We start from the raw sequence: 16,817 nt of genomic DNA on the forward strand, positions 1-16,817 counted from the left end.
GAAATGCTATCCCTGAACCTAGTACCAGTTGCAGCATAGGAGTGAACAAATTCAATTTACTGTATTTCACGTAGTTGTTGAACGAATTTAAAATAGAAAATGCTTTCAGAATCGACTCATTAAGAAGTATAATCTTATGCTAAAGGTTTAACACCATAAGACAAGTATTAGAGTTATAAAATGTCTGCTTGTCAAAAAAAAAAAATTTCAAATGTGTGTGTAATTTTATGGGACTTAACAGCTAAGGTCATCAGTCCCTAACCTTACACACTACTGAACCTAAATTATCCTAAGAACAAAACCACACACCGATGCCCGAGGGAGGACTCGAACCTCCGTCGGGACCAGCCGCACAGTCCACGACTGCAGCGCCCAGACCGCTCGGCTAATCCCGCGCGGCTGTCTGCTTGTCATGAGGCAGCGTAGCTGAGGTGCATAAATGCACAGACTCAGTTCGTCCAATATTTGAGAGTGCTAAAATGTAAGTAAACGTTCTTGATGATGCTTGGCGGTTGTGTAGAGGGACAAAATAATGCAATACATATTTTTTTGTTTTTGCCCAATATCACTTTTTTAAGGGACAAAACGCACCCCAAAAGATAATTTGGGTATTAGGTTTAGAGGGAATATCTTCCAAACAATGATAAACAAAAAATGTATTTTGCATAAAATAACACGTATTTTGCTATTTGTCTGTTCACATAAAGTCCAAACCAACTTGTAAAAAAACTGAAATTTTCTCTCCAAAGTTAATGCCAAGAAAAAAAAAGAAAAGGAAAACGGAGTTTTGCTATCAGTGTATAAATTTTCCAGTTTATAGCTCTCTACCAAGGGCCACAGTGAATGGTTCGATTTTTCTTAATACGAGGTTTGGAACTTTAACAGTGGAAACTATTTATTTACAGCTCGTACAAAATAGTTACGTGTTTCAAAGTTTTACTGACCTTCAAAGTAGTTACCAGCATTGTGTATAACCCGCTGCAAGCGATGTGGAAGTCGTAGGATACTCTTAGCAGTGCCAGTTGTGTTGACAGTTCGAGCTACGCTGTCTATTGCCCGACGAATTTGTAGCAGTTCTGAAGCGAATGCCATGAAGTGTTTCCTTCAGTTAAGAAATCGAGTTGAACTCATGACGGCTTAAGTCAGGGGAGTGCATTAGGTCGTATAGCACTTAGCAGCCCAATCAGTTAAACAAATCAGTAGCAGCTTGCACTGTACGTGCTTGAGCATTGTCCTGCAAAATGATGGTCAGGTCCTGCAGGAAGTGTCATCACTTCTGTCTCTAAGCTGGCCGTAGGTTGTGTTCCAAAAATGAACAGCATAGACACAGAAGTGATGACACTTTCTACGGCATCTGACCATCAGGTATAGTGCAAGCTGTTACTGATTTGTTTGACTGATGGGGCTGCTAAGTGCTATACCACCTACTGCACTCCCATGACGTAAGCCCTCGTAAGTTCAGATCGATTTCTAAACTGAAGGAAATACTTCACGGCATTCGCTTCAGAACTGATACAAGTTGGTCGGGCAATGGACCACTACTCTCGAACTGTCAGCACAACTGGCACTGCTAAGGGTGTCCTACGACTTCCACATCGCTGGCAACGGGTTACACACAATGCTGGTGACTACTTTGAAGGTCAGTAAAACTTTGAAACACGTATATATTTTGTACGAGCTGTAAATAAATAGATATCACTATTAAAGTTCCAACCCCAGTAATTAGACTGAGTGTAAGTCTAGCGACCATCCAATCACTAGTTGCATTTGCCATAGCAAAAAATAAATAAAAAAGCCTTTCTATTAAATAGAACCAGAAATTTGCATAAGGAGTTTTCTCTGTATTATGGATAAAAGTTTATCAAAAAGATCGGATTCATTTCCCGTTCTTGTCTCAGTAATGATACTGAATGTTGCTATGCCAATACAAGAACGTAAATAAACCCAGGTAGTATCACACAAACTCCAAAATCCCACATGAGTTCCATTCTCTTAAGACTGAACTTAAAGTTTCTCGATTGCAAACTGGCCCCTAAAACAAATTGGTAAGGTCAGTGGCAAAAATTTCAAAGTTCGGTATCGTTCCCTGGCGAAAAGTCTTCAGAATTCACATCTCGGAAATATTTCTAAGCGTTCACTTGCAACACATGAGTAGATTTTGTTAGTCTACGATTGGATTCGTTAGAAAATTTCATGACTTTCGTAAAGCGACTACCTTGCCACACATACTAAGTTCCCCTCAATATCTTCCTCAAAATACTGCCAGAATGAGACTGTTCACCTCCTAGCGCCGCCAAAATAAGACTGTCAGTTCCAAGATGGCTGCTGGCTATTTACATCTTCGCATTGTAGTTGTAAGGTGTCAAACAAATAACACACCTTACATCAAATTCCTGAAACAATTCAGGTTAACTCGATATGTCACATGACATAGTTACATGAAAATGTAAGAAATTTTATTGACAGGCAAAGCGAGTACATAAGCCAACATTTCGTAAATATAAACCACTAACACTCACACTAGTAATTACACGCAAGTATTTTCCCTGACCCGAATTATGAGACGCATTTCTGAGGGAAGAAGAATTTTACGATGGCACGTCTGTCTCGAGTTCAGCTGAAACCTCACAGCGGGACAATTAGTAGAACCAATGAGATGTCGGAGCCACAGCGCGAACCACCGGCGGCAAAAGCCATCCTTATTCCTGCTTTTAACGATGTCCCTCCAGAAAGCCTTTCTACAGGAACACGACTGGAGATGGTAAATAAACGTCGGGAGAAACCCAACTCACAATATTGGTGACATACTGTAGCCACCTGTGTTAAAACTTGCACGAAAAAAAAGCTGTTTATCTCAGTATTACGTAGCAGAAGTTAAACTCTATCCCAGGAAAGAAACGACACCTGTGATAGGCTACAAAAACTCTAGTGGGTGGAATTACAATTATAAACGCTCTCACTGGCCAGAAAGAAAATGCGTGGCCACCAGCTTTCATATAGGCACATTGCAGACATGAAAATTCGCGCTTTCTGTTACAGAAAATCCTCGAGTGTTTGAGCAAGGCGACTCACATAGATTTGAAACGATTGCTAGCGTCATTATGTGAACATTTGTTCACAGGCTCATCTTAACACATAAGGAGTTAAATAGCAAAGTCTCCTCGTACGGAGAATCGCATCAAGCACTGACAGTTAACACTTGCAAGCGATTTGAGGGCAACGATGAACGCACTATTCCAACCAAATATCGTGTACCACGCCACTTACCTCAGCTAGGGTACAACTAGGAGTCTCAGCTTCACCGAAGTAGGAAATGTATCAGACTGGTGTTTAACAGTCGAGAGAGATTTAGAATGTATTCTCAGGTTCACAGCTCGCGCCGACAGCAGCCACCACCACCGCTGTTGAAAGGTAAACTCGTGCACTTGTGTTACGTCAGCAAGTGGTATTCAATTCACACTCGGAACTGCGGTCGTCACTCTCCTTTTTTTGTACGCTCAACCATAACCTGTAGATAAACTCTATCCCAGGAAAGAAACGACACCTGTGGAGGAGGGAGGAGGAGATTAGTGTTTAACGTCCCGTCGACGACGAGGTCATTAGAGACGGAGCGCAAGCTCGGATGAGGGAAGGATGGGGAAGGAAATCGGCCGTGCCCTTTCAAAGGAACCATCCCGGCATTTGCCTGAAGCGATTTAGGGAAATCACGGAAAACCTAAATCAGGATGGCCGGAGACGGGATTGAACCGTCGTCCTCCCGAATGCGAGTCCAGTGTGCTAACCACTGCGCCACCTCGCTCGGTGTGACACCTGTGGTAGGCTACAAAAACTCTAGTGGTTGGAGTTACAACAATTATAAACGCTCTCACTGGCCAGAAAGAAAATGCGTGGCCACCAGCTTTCATATAGGCACATTGCAGACATGAAATTAATTTTTAATTAAATTTTTAATTAAATAACGAGTAGTGACACGGGATTAAATAAATTTAATTAACATTCACGATTGTCGGGCTTAATTGAAGCAGAAACTAGAGATATCCGATCTAATGTAAAGAACTTGGTTCAAATGGCTCTGAGCATTATGGGACTTAACTTCTTAGGTCATCAGTCCCCTAGAACTTAGAACTACTTAAACCTAACTAACCTAAGGACATCACACACATCCATGCCCGAGGCAGGATTCGAACCTGCGACCGTAGCGGCCGCGCGGTTCCAGACTGTAGCGCCTTTAACCGCTTGGCCACCGCGGCCGGCTAATGTAAAGAACTGATCACTCACTGTAGAGTGCTTCATATCCTGAAGTGATTAAATTGTTTTAACTGTGTACTTCATTTTGATTGCTCTTTACCGACCCCTATTCAATTTTGAGTATTTTAATTGTGCATTTTAGCGTAGTTGATATCTCTGGCGCCAATTGTATTTAATTTTTTTGTATTTTATCGACCACCAGACATGGTCATGAACCATCTTACCATCTTACCATTAAAGAACCTTAGAATAGTTAGGTATTTGGCTTCACAGTTCTGAACACCCAATATCAATATTTTACCATCCTGTACGTATTATAATATGTTGTTGTGACCATAGAAAATTTTAATTTTTATTCTTGCTTTTGTGACCATAATAAGAGTCCAGGTTCCATAGGCAAACAGCCAGCCGACATTAAGAAACAGTCCACCAGGACATAGGGACAAGATAAGCGGCAGAGGCTGCCAAGTATGACTTGTTGATCAAATAACTTAGTTTTTGATTTCCTGCCACAGAAAGCAGCATGAATCAAACTTGCACAATGGAAGACGCAAACACCAGGGCGATAATACAGCAAGAGAGAGTGTCAGTCACGTGTGGAAAAGACTCGTGTGGAACCAAATTAAGTTGTGTGCAGGTAGAAACGAAAGTGTCGTGTGGAACCAAAGGCATTCTTGTGCAATCAGATCACTTACAAGGGAACCTCCCCATCGCACCCCCTCCAGATTTAGTTATAATTTGGCACAGTGGATAGGCCTTGAAAAACTGAACACAGATCAATCGAGAAAACAGGAAGAAGGTATGTGGAACTATGAAAAAATAAGCAAAATATACAAACTGAGTAGTCCATGGGCAACATAGGCAACATCAAGGACACTGTGAGTACGGTAACGCCGCGGTCACGTGGTTAGCGTGAGTAGCTGCGGAGCGCGAGGTCCTTGGTTCAAAACTTTCCTCAAGCGAAAAGTTTACTGACTTTATTTTTGCAAAGTTATGATCTGTCTGTTCGTTCATGGACGTCTCTGTTCACTGTAATACGTTTAGTGTCTGTGTTTTGCGACTGCACCGCAAAACCGTGCGATTAGTAGACGAAAGGACATGCCTCTCCAATGGCAACCGAAAACATTTGATCCAGGAAAACACGTCTGATATATTCTATACGACACTGGTGACGGCATGTGCGTCACATGACAGGAATATGTTGTCGACCCACCTATCCTGCACACTTGGCGAATGGGTAAAAAGATTCTTCTACCTTGCCCGATTTAGGTTTTCTTATGGATGTGATAATCACTCCCAAAAAGGTGACGAAAACATAAGAGTGTGTCACATAAACTCCAACAAATGAATGCAACAGTTTCACAGTCGCACAGTTTTCTCTGTGCTCTGTCAAAACATATGTTTTTAACATTATCAAATTTTTCCGTGTGTAGACCGTCAAATCCTGCATATGTCCAAGCAAATCTGAACATGTCCTGGAATTTTGGAGAGCGAAGTTGATTATGTGCAAGTGCCTGAACTCTGATAATTGTCTGAAAAAAAAATTAAAATATTCTCTCGAGAGAAAATTTGAACCAAGGACCTCTCGTTCCGCAGCTGCTCGCGCTAACCACGGGACCACGGCGCTCCTGTGCTCAATTATACTTTGATGTGGCCTATGTTGCCCATGGACTACTCAGTTTGTATATTTTGCTTATTTTTTCATAGTTCCACATAACTTCTTCCTGTTTTCTCGATTGATCTGTGTTCAGTTTTTCAAGGCCTATCCACTGTGCCAACTTAAAACTAAATCTGAGAGGGGTGCGATGGGGAGGTTCCCTTGTTAGAAATGAAAGGGTCGTGTGAAACAAATTAACTCGTGTGCACCCAAGTACACAAGAAACGAAATAAAGTCCAGGCAGCGGAGTAGCTAGAAACAGAGATTCAGATGCAGATTCAGAGCCAGTGCCGGCAGTTTGGACATTCCGCAGCGAGACGCCAGCGGGGCCGAGTAGGTCCATAGCAGCCGATACAGCTGATAACGACTTCAACTACGAGAAGACGGTGATAGACTCTGGTGGACACTCAGGAACTGCAGGTCAAGTAGGATTTTTAGAGTTTCATCGGAATAGCTTTGAAGAGAGGCTGTCAGCCTTTGTCTCAATTACTTATAGAGATATCAGTGCTAACCAAGAACAAGAGTTTGCTTTGTACTTGTTTCTTATATGTACTGGCAATTAGCTTTGAAGTAGCAAGTCAGAATAAACAGACTGAATCTTACTAAAGGGTTTATGGTCTAACACCTCACATAAGTATATGTGAGAATAAACTTGATAGAAACTAACCAATCTTTTCTGCCCATTGCAATTCTGTAACCTAAATTCAGGAAACTTATTTGCTTCAAACCAAGGAGATTCTCTCCCTCTCATCTCCGATAGAAAGGTTGACAGCAATTTATAACTAACCCATTGTTGTTAACGTCCCGATTGCGCTACGCAGTTCGCACTCACTTCATTCTGGTGTAGTGAGGCTGTGCCGGGACATGACAATGTCATGAAGTCATGTTGTTGTTGTTGTGTCCTTCAGTCCTGAGACTGGTTTGATGCAGCTCTCTATGCTAATCTATCCTGTGCAAGCTCCTTCATCTCCCAGTACCTACTGCAACCTACATCCTTCTGAATCTGGTTAGTGTATTCATCTCTTGGTCTCCCACTACGATTTTTACCCTCCACGCTGCCCTCCAGTGCTAAATTTGTGATCCCTTGATGCCTCAGGACATGTCCTACAAATCGATCCCTTCTTCTAGTCAAGTTGTGCCACAAATTTCTCTTCTCCCCAATCCTATTCAATACCTCCTCATTAGTTAAGTGATCTACCCACCTAATCTTCAACATTCTTCTGTAGCACCACATTTCGAAAACTTCTATTCTCTTCTTGTCCAAACTATTTATTGTCCATGTTTCACTTCCATACATGGCTACACTCCATACAAATACTTCCACAAACTACTTCCTGACACATAAATCTGTACTCGATGTTAACCAATTTCTCTTCTTCAGAAACGCTTTTCTTGCCATTGGCAGTCTACATTTTATACCCTCTCTACTTTGACCATCATCAGTTATTTTGCTCCCCAAACAGCAAAACTCTTTTACTACTTTAAGTGTCTCATTTCCTAATCTAATTCCCTCAGCATCACCCGACTTAATTCGACTACATTCCATTATCCTCGTTTTGCTTTCGTTGATGTTCATCTTATATCCTCCTTTCATGACACTGTCCATTCCGTTCAACTGCTCTTCCAAGTCCTTTGCTGTCTCTGACAGAATTACAATGTCATCGGCGAATCTCAAGATTTTTATTTGTTCTCCAAGGATTTTAATACCTACTCCGAACTTTTCTTTTGTTTCCTTTACTGCTTACTCAATATACAGATTGAATAACATCGGGGATAGGCTACAACCCCGTCTCACTCCCTTCCCAACGACTGCTTGCCTTTCATACCCCTCGACTCTTATAACTGCCAACTGGTTTGTGTACAAATTGCCCGCATCTCGTGGTCGTGCGCTAGCGTTCTCGCTTCCCACGCCCGGGTTCCCGGGTTCGATTCCCGGCGGGGTCAGGGATTTTCTCTGCCTCGTGATGGCTGGGTGTTGTGTGCCGTCCTTAGGTTAGTTAGGTTTAAGTAGTTCTAAGCTCTAGGGGACTGATGACCATAGATGTTAAGTCCCATAGTGCTCAGAGCCATTTGACCCATTTTTTTCTGTACAAATTGTAAATAGCCTTTCGCTCCCTCTATTTTACCCCTGCCACCTTTAGAATTTGAAAGAGAGTATTCCAGTCGACATTGTCAAATGCTATCTCTACGTATACAAATGCTAGAAACTTAGGTTTGCCTTTCCTTAATCTTTCTTCTAAGATAAGTCGTAAGGTCAGTATTCCCTCACGTGTTCCAACATTTCTACGGAATCCAAATTGATCTTCCCCGAGGTTGGCTTCTATCAGTTTTTCCATTCGCCTGTAAAGAATTCGCGTTAGTATTTTGCAGCTGTGACTTATTAAACTGATAGTTCGGTAATTTTCACATCTGTCAACACCTGCTTTCTTTGGGATTGGAATTATTATATTCTTCTTGAAGTCTGAGGGTACTTCGCATGTCTCGTACATCTTGCTCACCAGATGGTAGAGTTTTGTCATGACTGGCTCTCCCAAGGCCGTCAGTAGTTCTAATGGAATGTTGTCTACTCCCGGGGCCTTGTTTCGACTCAGGTCTTTCAGTGCTCTGTCAAACTCTTCGCGCAGTATCGCATCTCCCATTTCATCTTCATCTACTTCCTCTTCCATTTCCATAATATTGTCCTCAAGTACATCGCCCTTGTATAGACCCTCTATATACTCCTTCCACCTTTCTGCTTTGCCCTTGCTTAGAACTGGGTTTCCATCTGAGCACTTGATATTCATACAAGTGGCTCTCTTTTCTCCAAAGGTCTCTTTAATTTTCCTGTAGGCTGTATCTGTCTTACCCCTAGTGAGATAAGCCTTTCCATCCTTACATTTGCCTGCTTAGCCATTTTGCACTTCCAGTCGATCTCATTTTTGAGACGTTTGTATTCCTTTTTGCCTGCTTCATTTACTGCATTTTTATATTTTCTCCTTTCATCAATTAAATTCAATATTTCTTTTGTTACCCAAGGATTTCTACTAGCCCTCGACTATTTACCTACTTGATCCTCTGCTGCCTTCACTACTTCATCCCTCAAAGCTACCCATTCTTCTTCTACTGTTTTCTTTCCCCTATTCCTGTCAATTGTTCCCTTATGCTGTCCCTGAAACTCTGTACAACCTCTGGTTTAGTCAGTTTATCCAGGTCCCATCTCCTTAAATTCCCACCTTTATGCAACTTCTTCAGTTTCAATCTACAGTTCATAACCAATAGATTGTGGTCAGAGTCCACATCTGCCCCTGGAAATGTCCTACAATTTATAAATCTGATTCCTAAATCTCTGTCTTACCATTATATAATTTATCTGATACCTTTTAGTATCTTTAGGATTCTTCCATGTATACAACCTTCTTCTATGATTCTTGAACCAAGTGTTAGCTATGATTAAGTTATGCTCTGTGTAAAATTCTAACAGACGGCTTTCTCTTTCATTTCTTAGCCCCAACCCATATTAACCTACTATGTTTCCTTCTCTCCCTTTTCGTACTGTCGAATTCCAGTCACCCATGACTATTACATTTTCGTCTCCCTTCACTATCTGAATAATTTCTTTTATCTCATCATACATTTCTTCAATTTCTTCGTCATCTACAGAGCTACTTGGCATATAAACTTGTATTACTGTAGTAGGCTTGGCCTCGTGTCTATCTTGACCACAATAATGCGTTCACTATGCTGTTTGTAGTAGCTTACCTGCAATCCTATTTTTTTATTCATTATTAAACCTACACCTGCATTACACCGATTTGATTTTGTATTTATAACCCTGTATTCACCTGACCAGAAGTCTTGTTCCTCCTGCCACCGAACTTCACTATTTCCCACTATATCTAACTTTAACCTATCCATTTCCCTATTTAAATTTTCTAACCTACCTGCCCGATTAAGGGATCTGACATTCCACGCTCCGATCCGTAGAATGGAAGTTTTCTTTCTCCTGATAACGACGTCCTCTTGAGTAGTCCCCGCCCGGAGATCCGAATGGGGGACTATTTTACCTCCGGAATATTTTACCCAAGAGGACGCCATCATCATTTAACCATACAGTAAAGCTGCATGCCCTCGGGAAGAATTACGGCTGTAGTTTCCCCTTGCTTTCAGCCGTTCGCATTACCACAACAGCAAGGCCGTTTTGGTTAATGTTACAAGGCCAGATCAGTCAATCATCCAGACTGTTACCCCTGCAACTACTGAAAATGCTGCTGCCCCTCTTCAGGAACCACACGTTTGTCTGGCCTCTCAACAGATACCCCTCCGTTGTGGTTGCACCTACAGTACGGCTATCTACACTCCTGGAAATTGAAATAAGAACACCGTGAATTCATTGTCCCAGGAAGGGGAAACTTTATTGACACATTCCTGGGGTCAGATACATCACATGATCACACTGACAGAACCACAGGCACATAGACACAGGCAACAGAGCATGCACAATGTCGGCACTAGTACAGTGTATATCCACATTTCGCAGCAATGCAGGCTGCTATTCTCCCATGGAGACGATCGTAGAGATGCTGGATGTAGTCCTGTGGAACGGCTTGCCATGCCATTTCCACCTGGCGCCTCAGTTGGACCAGCGTTCGTGCTGGACGTGCAGACCGCGTGAGACGACGCTTCATCCAGTCCCAAACATGCTCAATGGGGGACAGATCCGGAGATCTTGCTGGCCAGGGTAGTTGACTTACACCTTCTAGAGCACGTTGGGTGGCACGGGATACATGCGGACGAGCATTGTCCTGTTGGAACAGCAAGTTCCCTTGCCGGTCTAGGAATGGTAGAACGATGGGTTCGATGACGGTTTGGATGTACTGTGCACTATTCAGTGTCCCCTCGACGATCACCAGTGGTGTACGGCCAGTGTAGGAGATCGCTCCCCACACCATGATGCCGGGTGTTGGCCCTGTGTGCCTCGGTCGTATGCAGTCCTGATTGTGGCGCTCACCTACACGGCGCCAAACACGCATACGACCATCATTGGCACCAAGGCAGAAGCGACTCTCATCGCTGAAGATGACACGTCTCCATTCGTCCCTCCATTCACGCCTGTCGCGACACCACTGGAGGCGGGCTACACGATGTTGGGGCGTAAGCGGAAGACGGCCTAACGGTGTGCGGGACCGTAGCCCAGCTTCATGGAGACGGTTGCGAATGGTCCTCGCCGATACTCCAGGAGCAACAGTGTCCCTAATTTGCTGGGAAGTGGCGGTGCGGTCCCCTACGGCACTGCGTAGGATCCTACGGTCTTGGCGTGCATCCGTGCGTCGCTGCGGTCCGGTCCCAGGTCGACGGGCACGTGCACCTTCCGCCGACCACTGGCGACAACATCGATGTACTGTGGAGACCTCATGCCCCACGTGTTGAGCAATTCGGTGGTACGTCCACCCGGCCTCCCGCATGCCCACTATACGCCCTCGCTCAAAGTCCGTCAACTGAACATACGGTTCACGTCCACGCTGTCGCGGCATGCTACCAGTGTTAAAGACTGCGATGGAGCTCCGTATGCCACGGCAAACTGGCTGACACTGACGGCGGTGGTGCACAAATGCTGCGCAGCTAGCGCCATTCGACGGCCAACACCGCGGTTCCTGGTGTGTCCGCTGTGCCATGCGTGTGATCATTGCTTGTACAGCCCTCTCGCAGTGTCCGGAGCAAGTATGGTGGGTCTGACACACCGGTGTCAATGTGTTCTTTTTTCCATTTCCAGGAGTGTATATCGTTGAGGCACACAAGCCACCCCACCAACGGTAAGGTCCATGGTTCATGGGGGGAGTCATAGTGAGAGTAAAATAAATATTTATAACGAAAATCAAAAATTTTCATTTTCTGCTAATATGTAGTTACGCCTGAACCGGTACACTAATTGCTGTTAACGATAACGTTCCCTGTACAGGGAGTGTAGTGGAACCGACATTGAGGTCATTGTCTGAATACATCACTGTCTTACTGCTGCACTGTTCTCAACTCTGCATGCATGAGTTGGTATCTTCCTACCTTTCAGGCTGTAGGTTTAACACAAAATTCATAAAACACTTACAGAGCATCCTTGCACAGCTGTGGTTGGAATGTAGAAGAGAACCAGTCACACATATGTTAGATAGCATAAGTCAAAACACATCCTTTCTTTCTTCTGGAACATGCAAAAATTATAAGTACACATCCCAGCCTTTATTTCAAAACTGGAAATGTTCTTAACAACGTTGCTTTGATTCTCTGATAGATCTATTCACAGCCACTTCAGATCGGTAAAGCTGTCGTTGTTAGTAATTTTTAAAGTGTATGTTATTCACAAAATATTTAACATACCTTAGAAACTATAAATCGTAGCAAGGACGTATGTAAACCATCACATTCATCATAATTTTCTCCTTTTATTTGCGGTACTATCTTTCTAGTTTCTTAATGGCTTTACTTTTTTATATTGAGATATCTTACATTCAGCATTTTAGTTGTCCCTCTGGGCATTCAGGGCAGTCTTTTCCTCAATTCCCTGCTGCCAAAGACCAGCAAACATGGGAAATTCCGACCGCGTGTTTCCGGAGCATCCTGAACATCTGCTAGTCATCAGGATTTCTCATACTTCAGAACGATCCAATAGGAGAAGCTGAAAGAGTGCTGAAATCTAGCAGTGGAACATCAAAGCTGGTACCACTGTGAGCACCTAAGTGTGGCCCATACATGGCCAGTTACCAACCCTCTTTTACTATCAGACGGGAGCTCGCGTGGTTACGTCTGTCACCTTTCTGGGAGTTGTACCCCCCAACTTGAAAACTATATAATCAACTTATTAATAATTTGGAATTTTGCAAAATATCCCATCACTATTAATTTATTTTGAGAGAATCAAAATTTTTGCTATAACTCAAATTAAAGATCCTTTCATGCCACTTACGTCCATGTGTAATAAACCTGATTTCTGAAATATCTCTTTTCGAAATTAAACTCCTCTCTGTGTACTGTCAGAGTATGTTCAACATACCTAATTATGATATACAAACATTCATCATAATTCGAATTATTTATTTTACTTATTTTTTATGCTTTAAAATGTTATTTTACTTTTTACATTCATGTTTTTTTAAATTTTTAGTTTATCACTTCACATACATGTCTTTTGTTAACAGAAAATAAGTGCCTCATTATTATGATAGCTCAAGTGGAGACTGTGGAGGCTGACATCATAATTCAACAGAACTAAATTGGAAAACCTTCCTGCAATCTTCTTATAATCTCAAAAACCATATAGTCAGACTACTGGTGCCATTCCTTGTCCTCAGATATGATGCTCTAAATGGCTTACTGACTACCATAAAAATCTAACAGTAATAGAGCTTTTTCTCCCTCACTGATTAAGAAAACGTTGTGAGCAGACTTTCAGCTGTATTTCTGTTGAATTATTATGACCTCAACCTCATTTGAGAAACAGTATCATGAAGCTTCAGTCTCTAGTAGATAATCAATTCTCTTATCCAAGGTCTACCAGTGTACTGAAATATGCCTGACAGAGATCAGAATATTTAGATGATCACCTGTGATATTTTGGAATTCTGCCAAATTCTGTAGTATGTTGTGTTTTTCATTGTGTACATTATGTGAAGAAATTTCCTTCATTTTATATGTACAGTGTAAAAAACTATATTTGAAGCATTTCTTTAAGATTATCATTATTGTAATTATTTTGTCATAATAATGACATAACATTTTCTATTAACAAAATACACATGTGAGGTGATAAATTACAAAACAAAGAAATATGAATATAAAATTTAAAATAACAATTTAAAACATAATAAAAATATAAGTAAAATAAATAATTAGTATAATAATGAATGTTTAGATACCATAATCAGTGTATTGAAAATATTCCAATATGTTCATTTTATGCTCCAAAAGTTGTATTTCAGAAACCAGTTTTATTATACTTGTATGGAGTGGCTTGAAAGCTTGTTTAATTTCTGTTGTAGCAAAAGTTATGATTTTTCAAAATTAATTAATAGTGATGGGGTAGTTTGCAAAATTTCAAATTATTACAAGATTTGACTGTACAGATTTCAAGTATGTTAATTAATAGCAACTTTTTTATGAAAATGATTTTTATTTATCACTGTCTCTGCTTGCGAGATATTGCTTGAGTAGAAATATAAAATATACCTTAAGTCATGATTCATTTTATTCTGGTAGCGCTATCTATTTATAATTATGTGGTTTTATCATCAGAGGCTATATTACGATATTGGGTGTATGTTTATTCTATTAAATTACAATATGGTCATGTTCTTATATTTTGTATTTCAAAAATCGCTACCTGAGCATATTTCATGGTGATTACATTCACTTCATGCTGATATAAGTGACAAAGGTATTTAAAATATACTATTTACTATTGTCATAATAGCTTTCAAATAAATGTGATAAAGTATCTCATACCCACATCTCAGAGCAAAGTGTTTCAATGAAGTGAAAATTAAATATACTGACAACGCATATTAGTGATGTAAAAATCAGATTCTGTCTCAAAATCTCATGTAAGTGGAGAACATATTATTGCCAGTTGCAACTGAAATATGCATCATCATAGAATGGGTCATCAGCAAAGATCAGTTTAAAAATTTCAAATTTCGAGTTACTTCTAAAGTGTTACTCTATTTAGAGTAAATATGAAATCACGTTTAGAAATTTTCTGACTGATTACAACTATGTAACTGGATAGGACTCAAACCCAGGTGCTTATCTTCAGCAGGTAGTGTATTCATAGATTTTTTATTTCCATTTTTTTCCTAGCAAATGCATGCTACCAGTTTCAGTCGTGAAGATCATTAGATCTTGTAAAATGTCACAGCTGTATACTTAACGTTCATGCTAGGCTATAACCTCTGGGGTTGTACTATAAACACTAAAAAACATCTCTCATCATCCTAGCAGTGCTGACTATATGAGGTCTGTCACAGATTTTTAACAGTGGAACTAGTTAATAAAAATGTTTGATGAAGAGATGGTTAATGTTTTGTCACATGATTGTTTAAAAGTAGGGAACAAAGTAGATTAAAGAAACATTTTCTGCCTTTGAATGAAGCTCGAAATCATGTAAGGAAAATCAAATTGCACAATCTAAATCATGATTCTGCACTGCTTAGCCACGTGAGCATTAACCAACACGTGAGTTGGAAGAAGCCATAATATGTTTCTTGATTCCTATTGGCCCCTTATGTCTAGGACTGTTTGTCGCGTATGATGTAGCGTCTACCATTCGACTTAGACATTTCTGTAAAAGTCTCACCCTAGTTAAACAAGCTCATGATGAAGTTCATTGCCCTTCTTTGAAACCTCTCTCTCTCTCTCTCTTTTTCTTTCTCTCTCTTCCGTTAATTCAGCTTAGTTAATAACAAAAACTGAGGACAAATAAGAACTGTTCGAACGAATGTTTGGTGAGTGATTATCTGTCCAGGTGTCTTACTATTTTTTCAGGATTCTTACGATAAATCTTTTTCCGACATTTGCTGTTCCCACGGCCAGCTTTATGTTGTAGCTCCACGTTAAACACTAGAGTCTTAATGGTTGCGAGCATACGGGGCTCGTGGTTTCTCATCGGGTTTCACGCGAACTGTGCTCGTAGAAACCATGATTACAAAAGAGACATAGATCCCTAAGATTAAAGGAAGGAACTGCGATTAGGGTTCAACGTTTAGTCGACGACGAAGTCATTAGAGAGGGGTTCTAGATCACTAGTCTTGCCTGTCTGTGATACGATCCGTCCTGCTGACTAGAACGAATTCTGACTTTTTTCAAATCACATGAAACGCTTCGTTGTACCTGTAGATTACGATAAACTGTTCATAGGCTTGGGTCTGAAATGGCCCCCGCCTATTTGATACAGAATCAGGTGCATGGTCTTTCCTCTGTGGATTGACTGCATCTGATTTTCAGCTTTCATTTCGCCCCTCTTCCGCTTCAGTACCATAGCGATCAAGGAACACCTCGACAGCCGACTTTGATACATTGACTTTACGTAGCACAATAATTTTTTCGGGTTTCTTTGGCCTCTCGGTAGGTTTGGTGTTGACTGTTTTAATACTGACATTTGAGTCAACGTGTATTATTTTACTGACCTGCTGTCTACTGCTGTTAACGGTTGCGCCGCTGTAGCCGAGGCTTTCGATGCTCATGGCGTCGCCTGTGGTTTATGCAATCCAGAACAAGTAAGTATTGGCAGGGGTATCTGTCTGGAAAAGATAGCCGGAGGATACAACCGCTATAGACAGGGTGTAGAAAAATTCGCGCAACGGACTTCGCAGCGTGATTTCTTACATACATTCTTTCTTTTCTTTTGTTTTGCTTGTGTATGTTTTCCCGCGGATAGGCAGGGTCGGCATGGTTAATCGGATGTGGCAATGGGGTGGCCGGATGCCCTTACTGCCGCCACCCCGTACCCCCCAGGGGCGGAATTAGTGTACCCCAACTGTCTGTGACTAGTGCAATCCATGAAATAGTGCGAAAGTGTTCAGATGTCTTCGAGCCGTATAAATGAGGCGGGACGTGGGGACCAGCCCGGTATTCACCTAGGGGGATGTGGAAAACCACCTATAAACCACATCCAGGCTGGCTGGCACACTGGCCGTCGTCGTTAATCCACCGGGCGGATTCGATGTGGGGCCGGCGCGCCTACCCGAGTCCAGGAAGCAGCGCGTTAGCGCTCTCGGCTAACCTGGCGGGCGCGTGGCAAAGCAAAAATGTCTCTCACAAAATTTCGTCATATGCATATTTCTGGCAGCGAGTGGACGTAAAGATTGGCTATCTGGCAACACTGTAATCACGTGTACAGTAACTAAATCTGTCAGGAGATAGCAGTAGTGCTGTGCGGTTGGTGCAGTGG

This window comes from Schistocerca cancellata, chromosome 2, assembly GCF_023864275.1.
Source record: "Schistocerca cancellata isolate TAMUIC-IGC-003103 chromosome 2, iqSchCanc2.1, whole genome shotgun sequence".
Classification (NCBI taxonomy): Eukaryota; Metazoa; Arthropoda; class Insecta; order Orthoptera; family Acrididae; genus Schistocerca; species Schistocerca cancellata.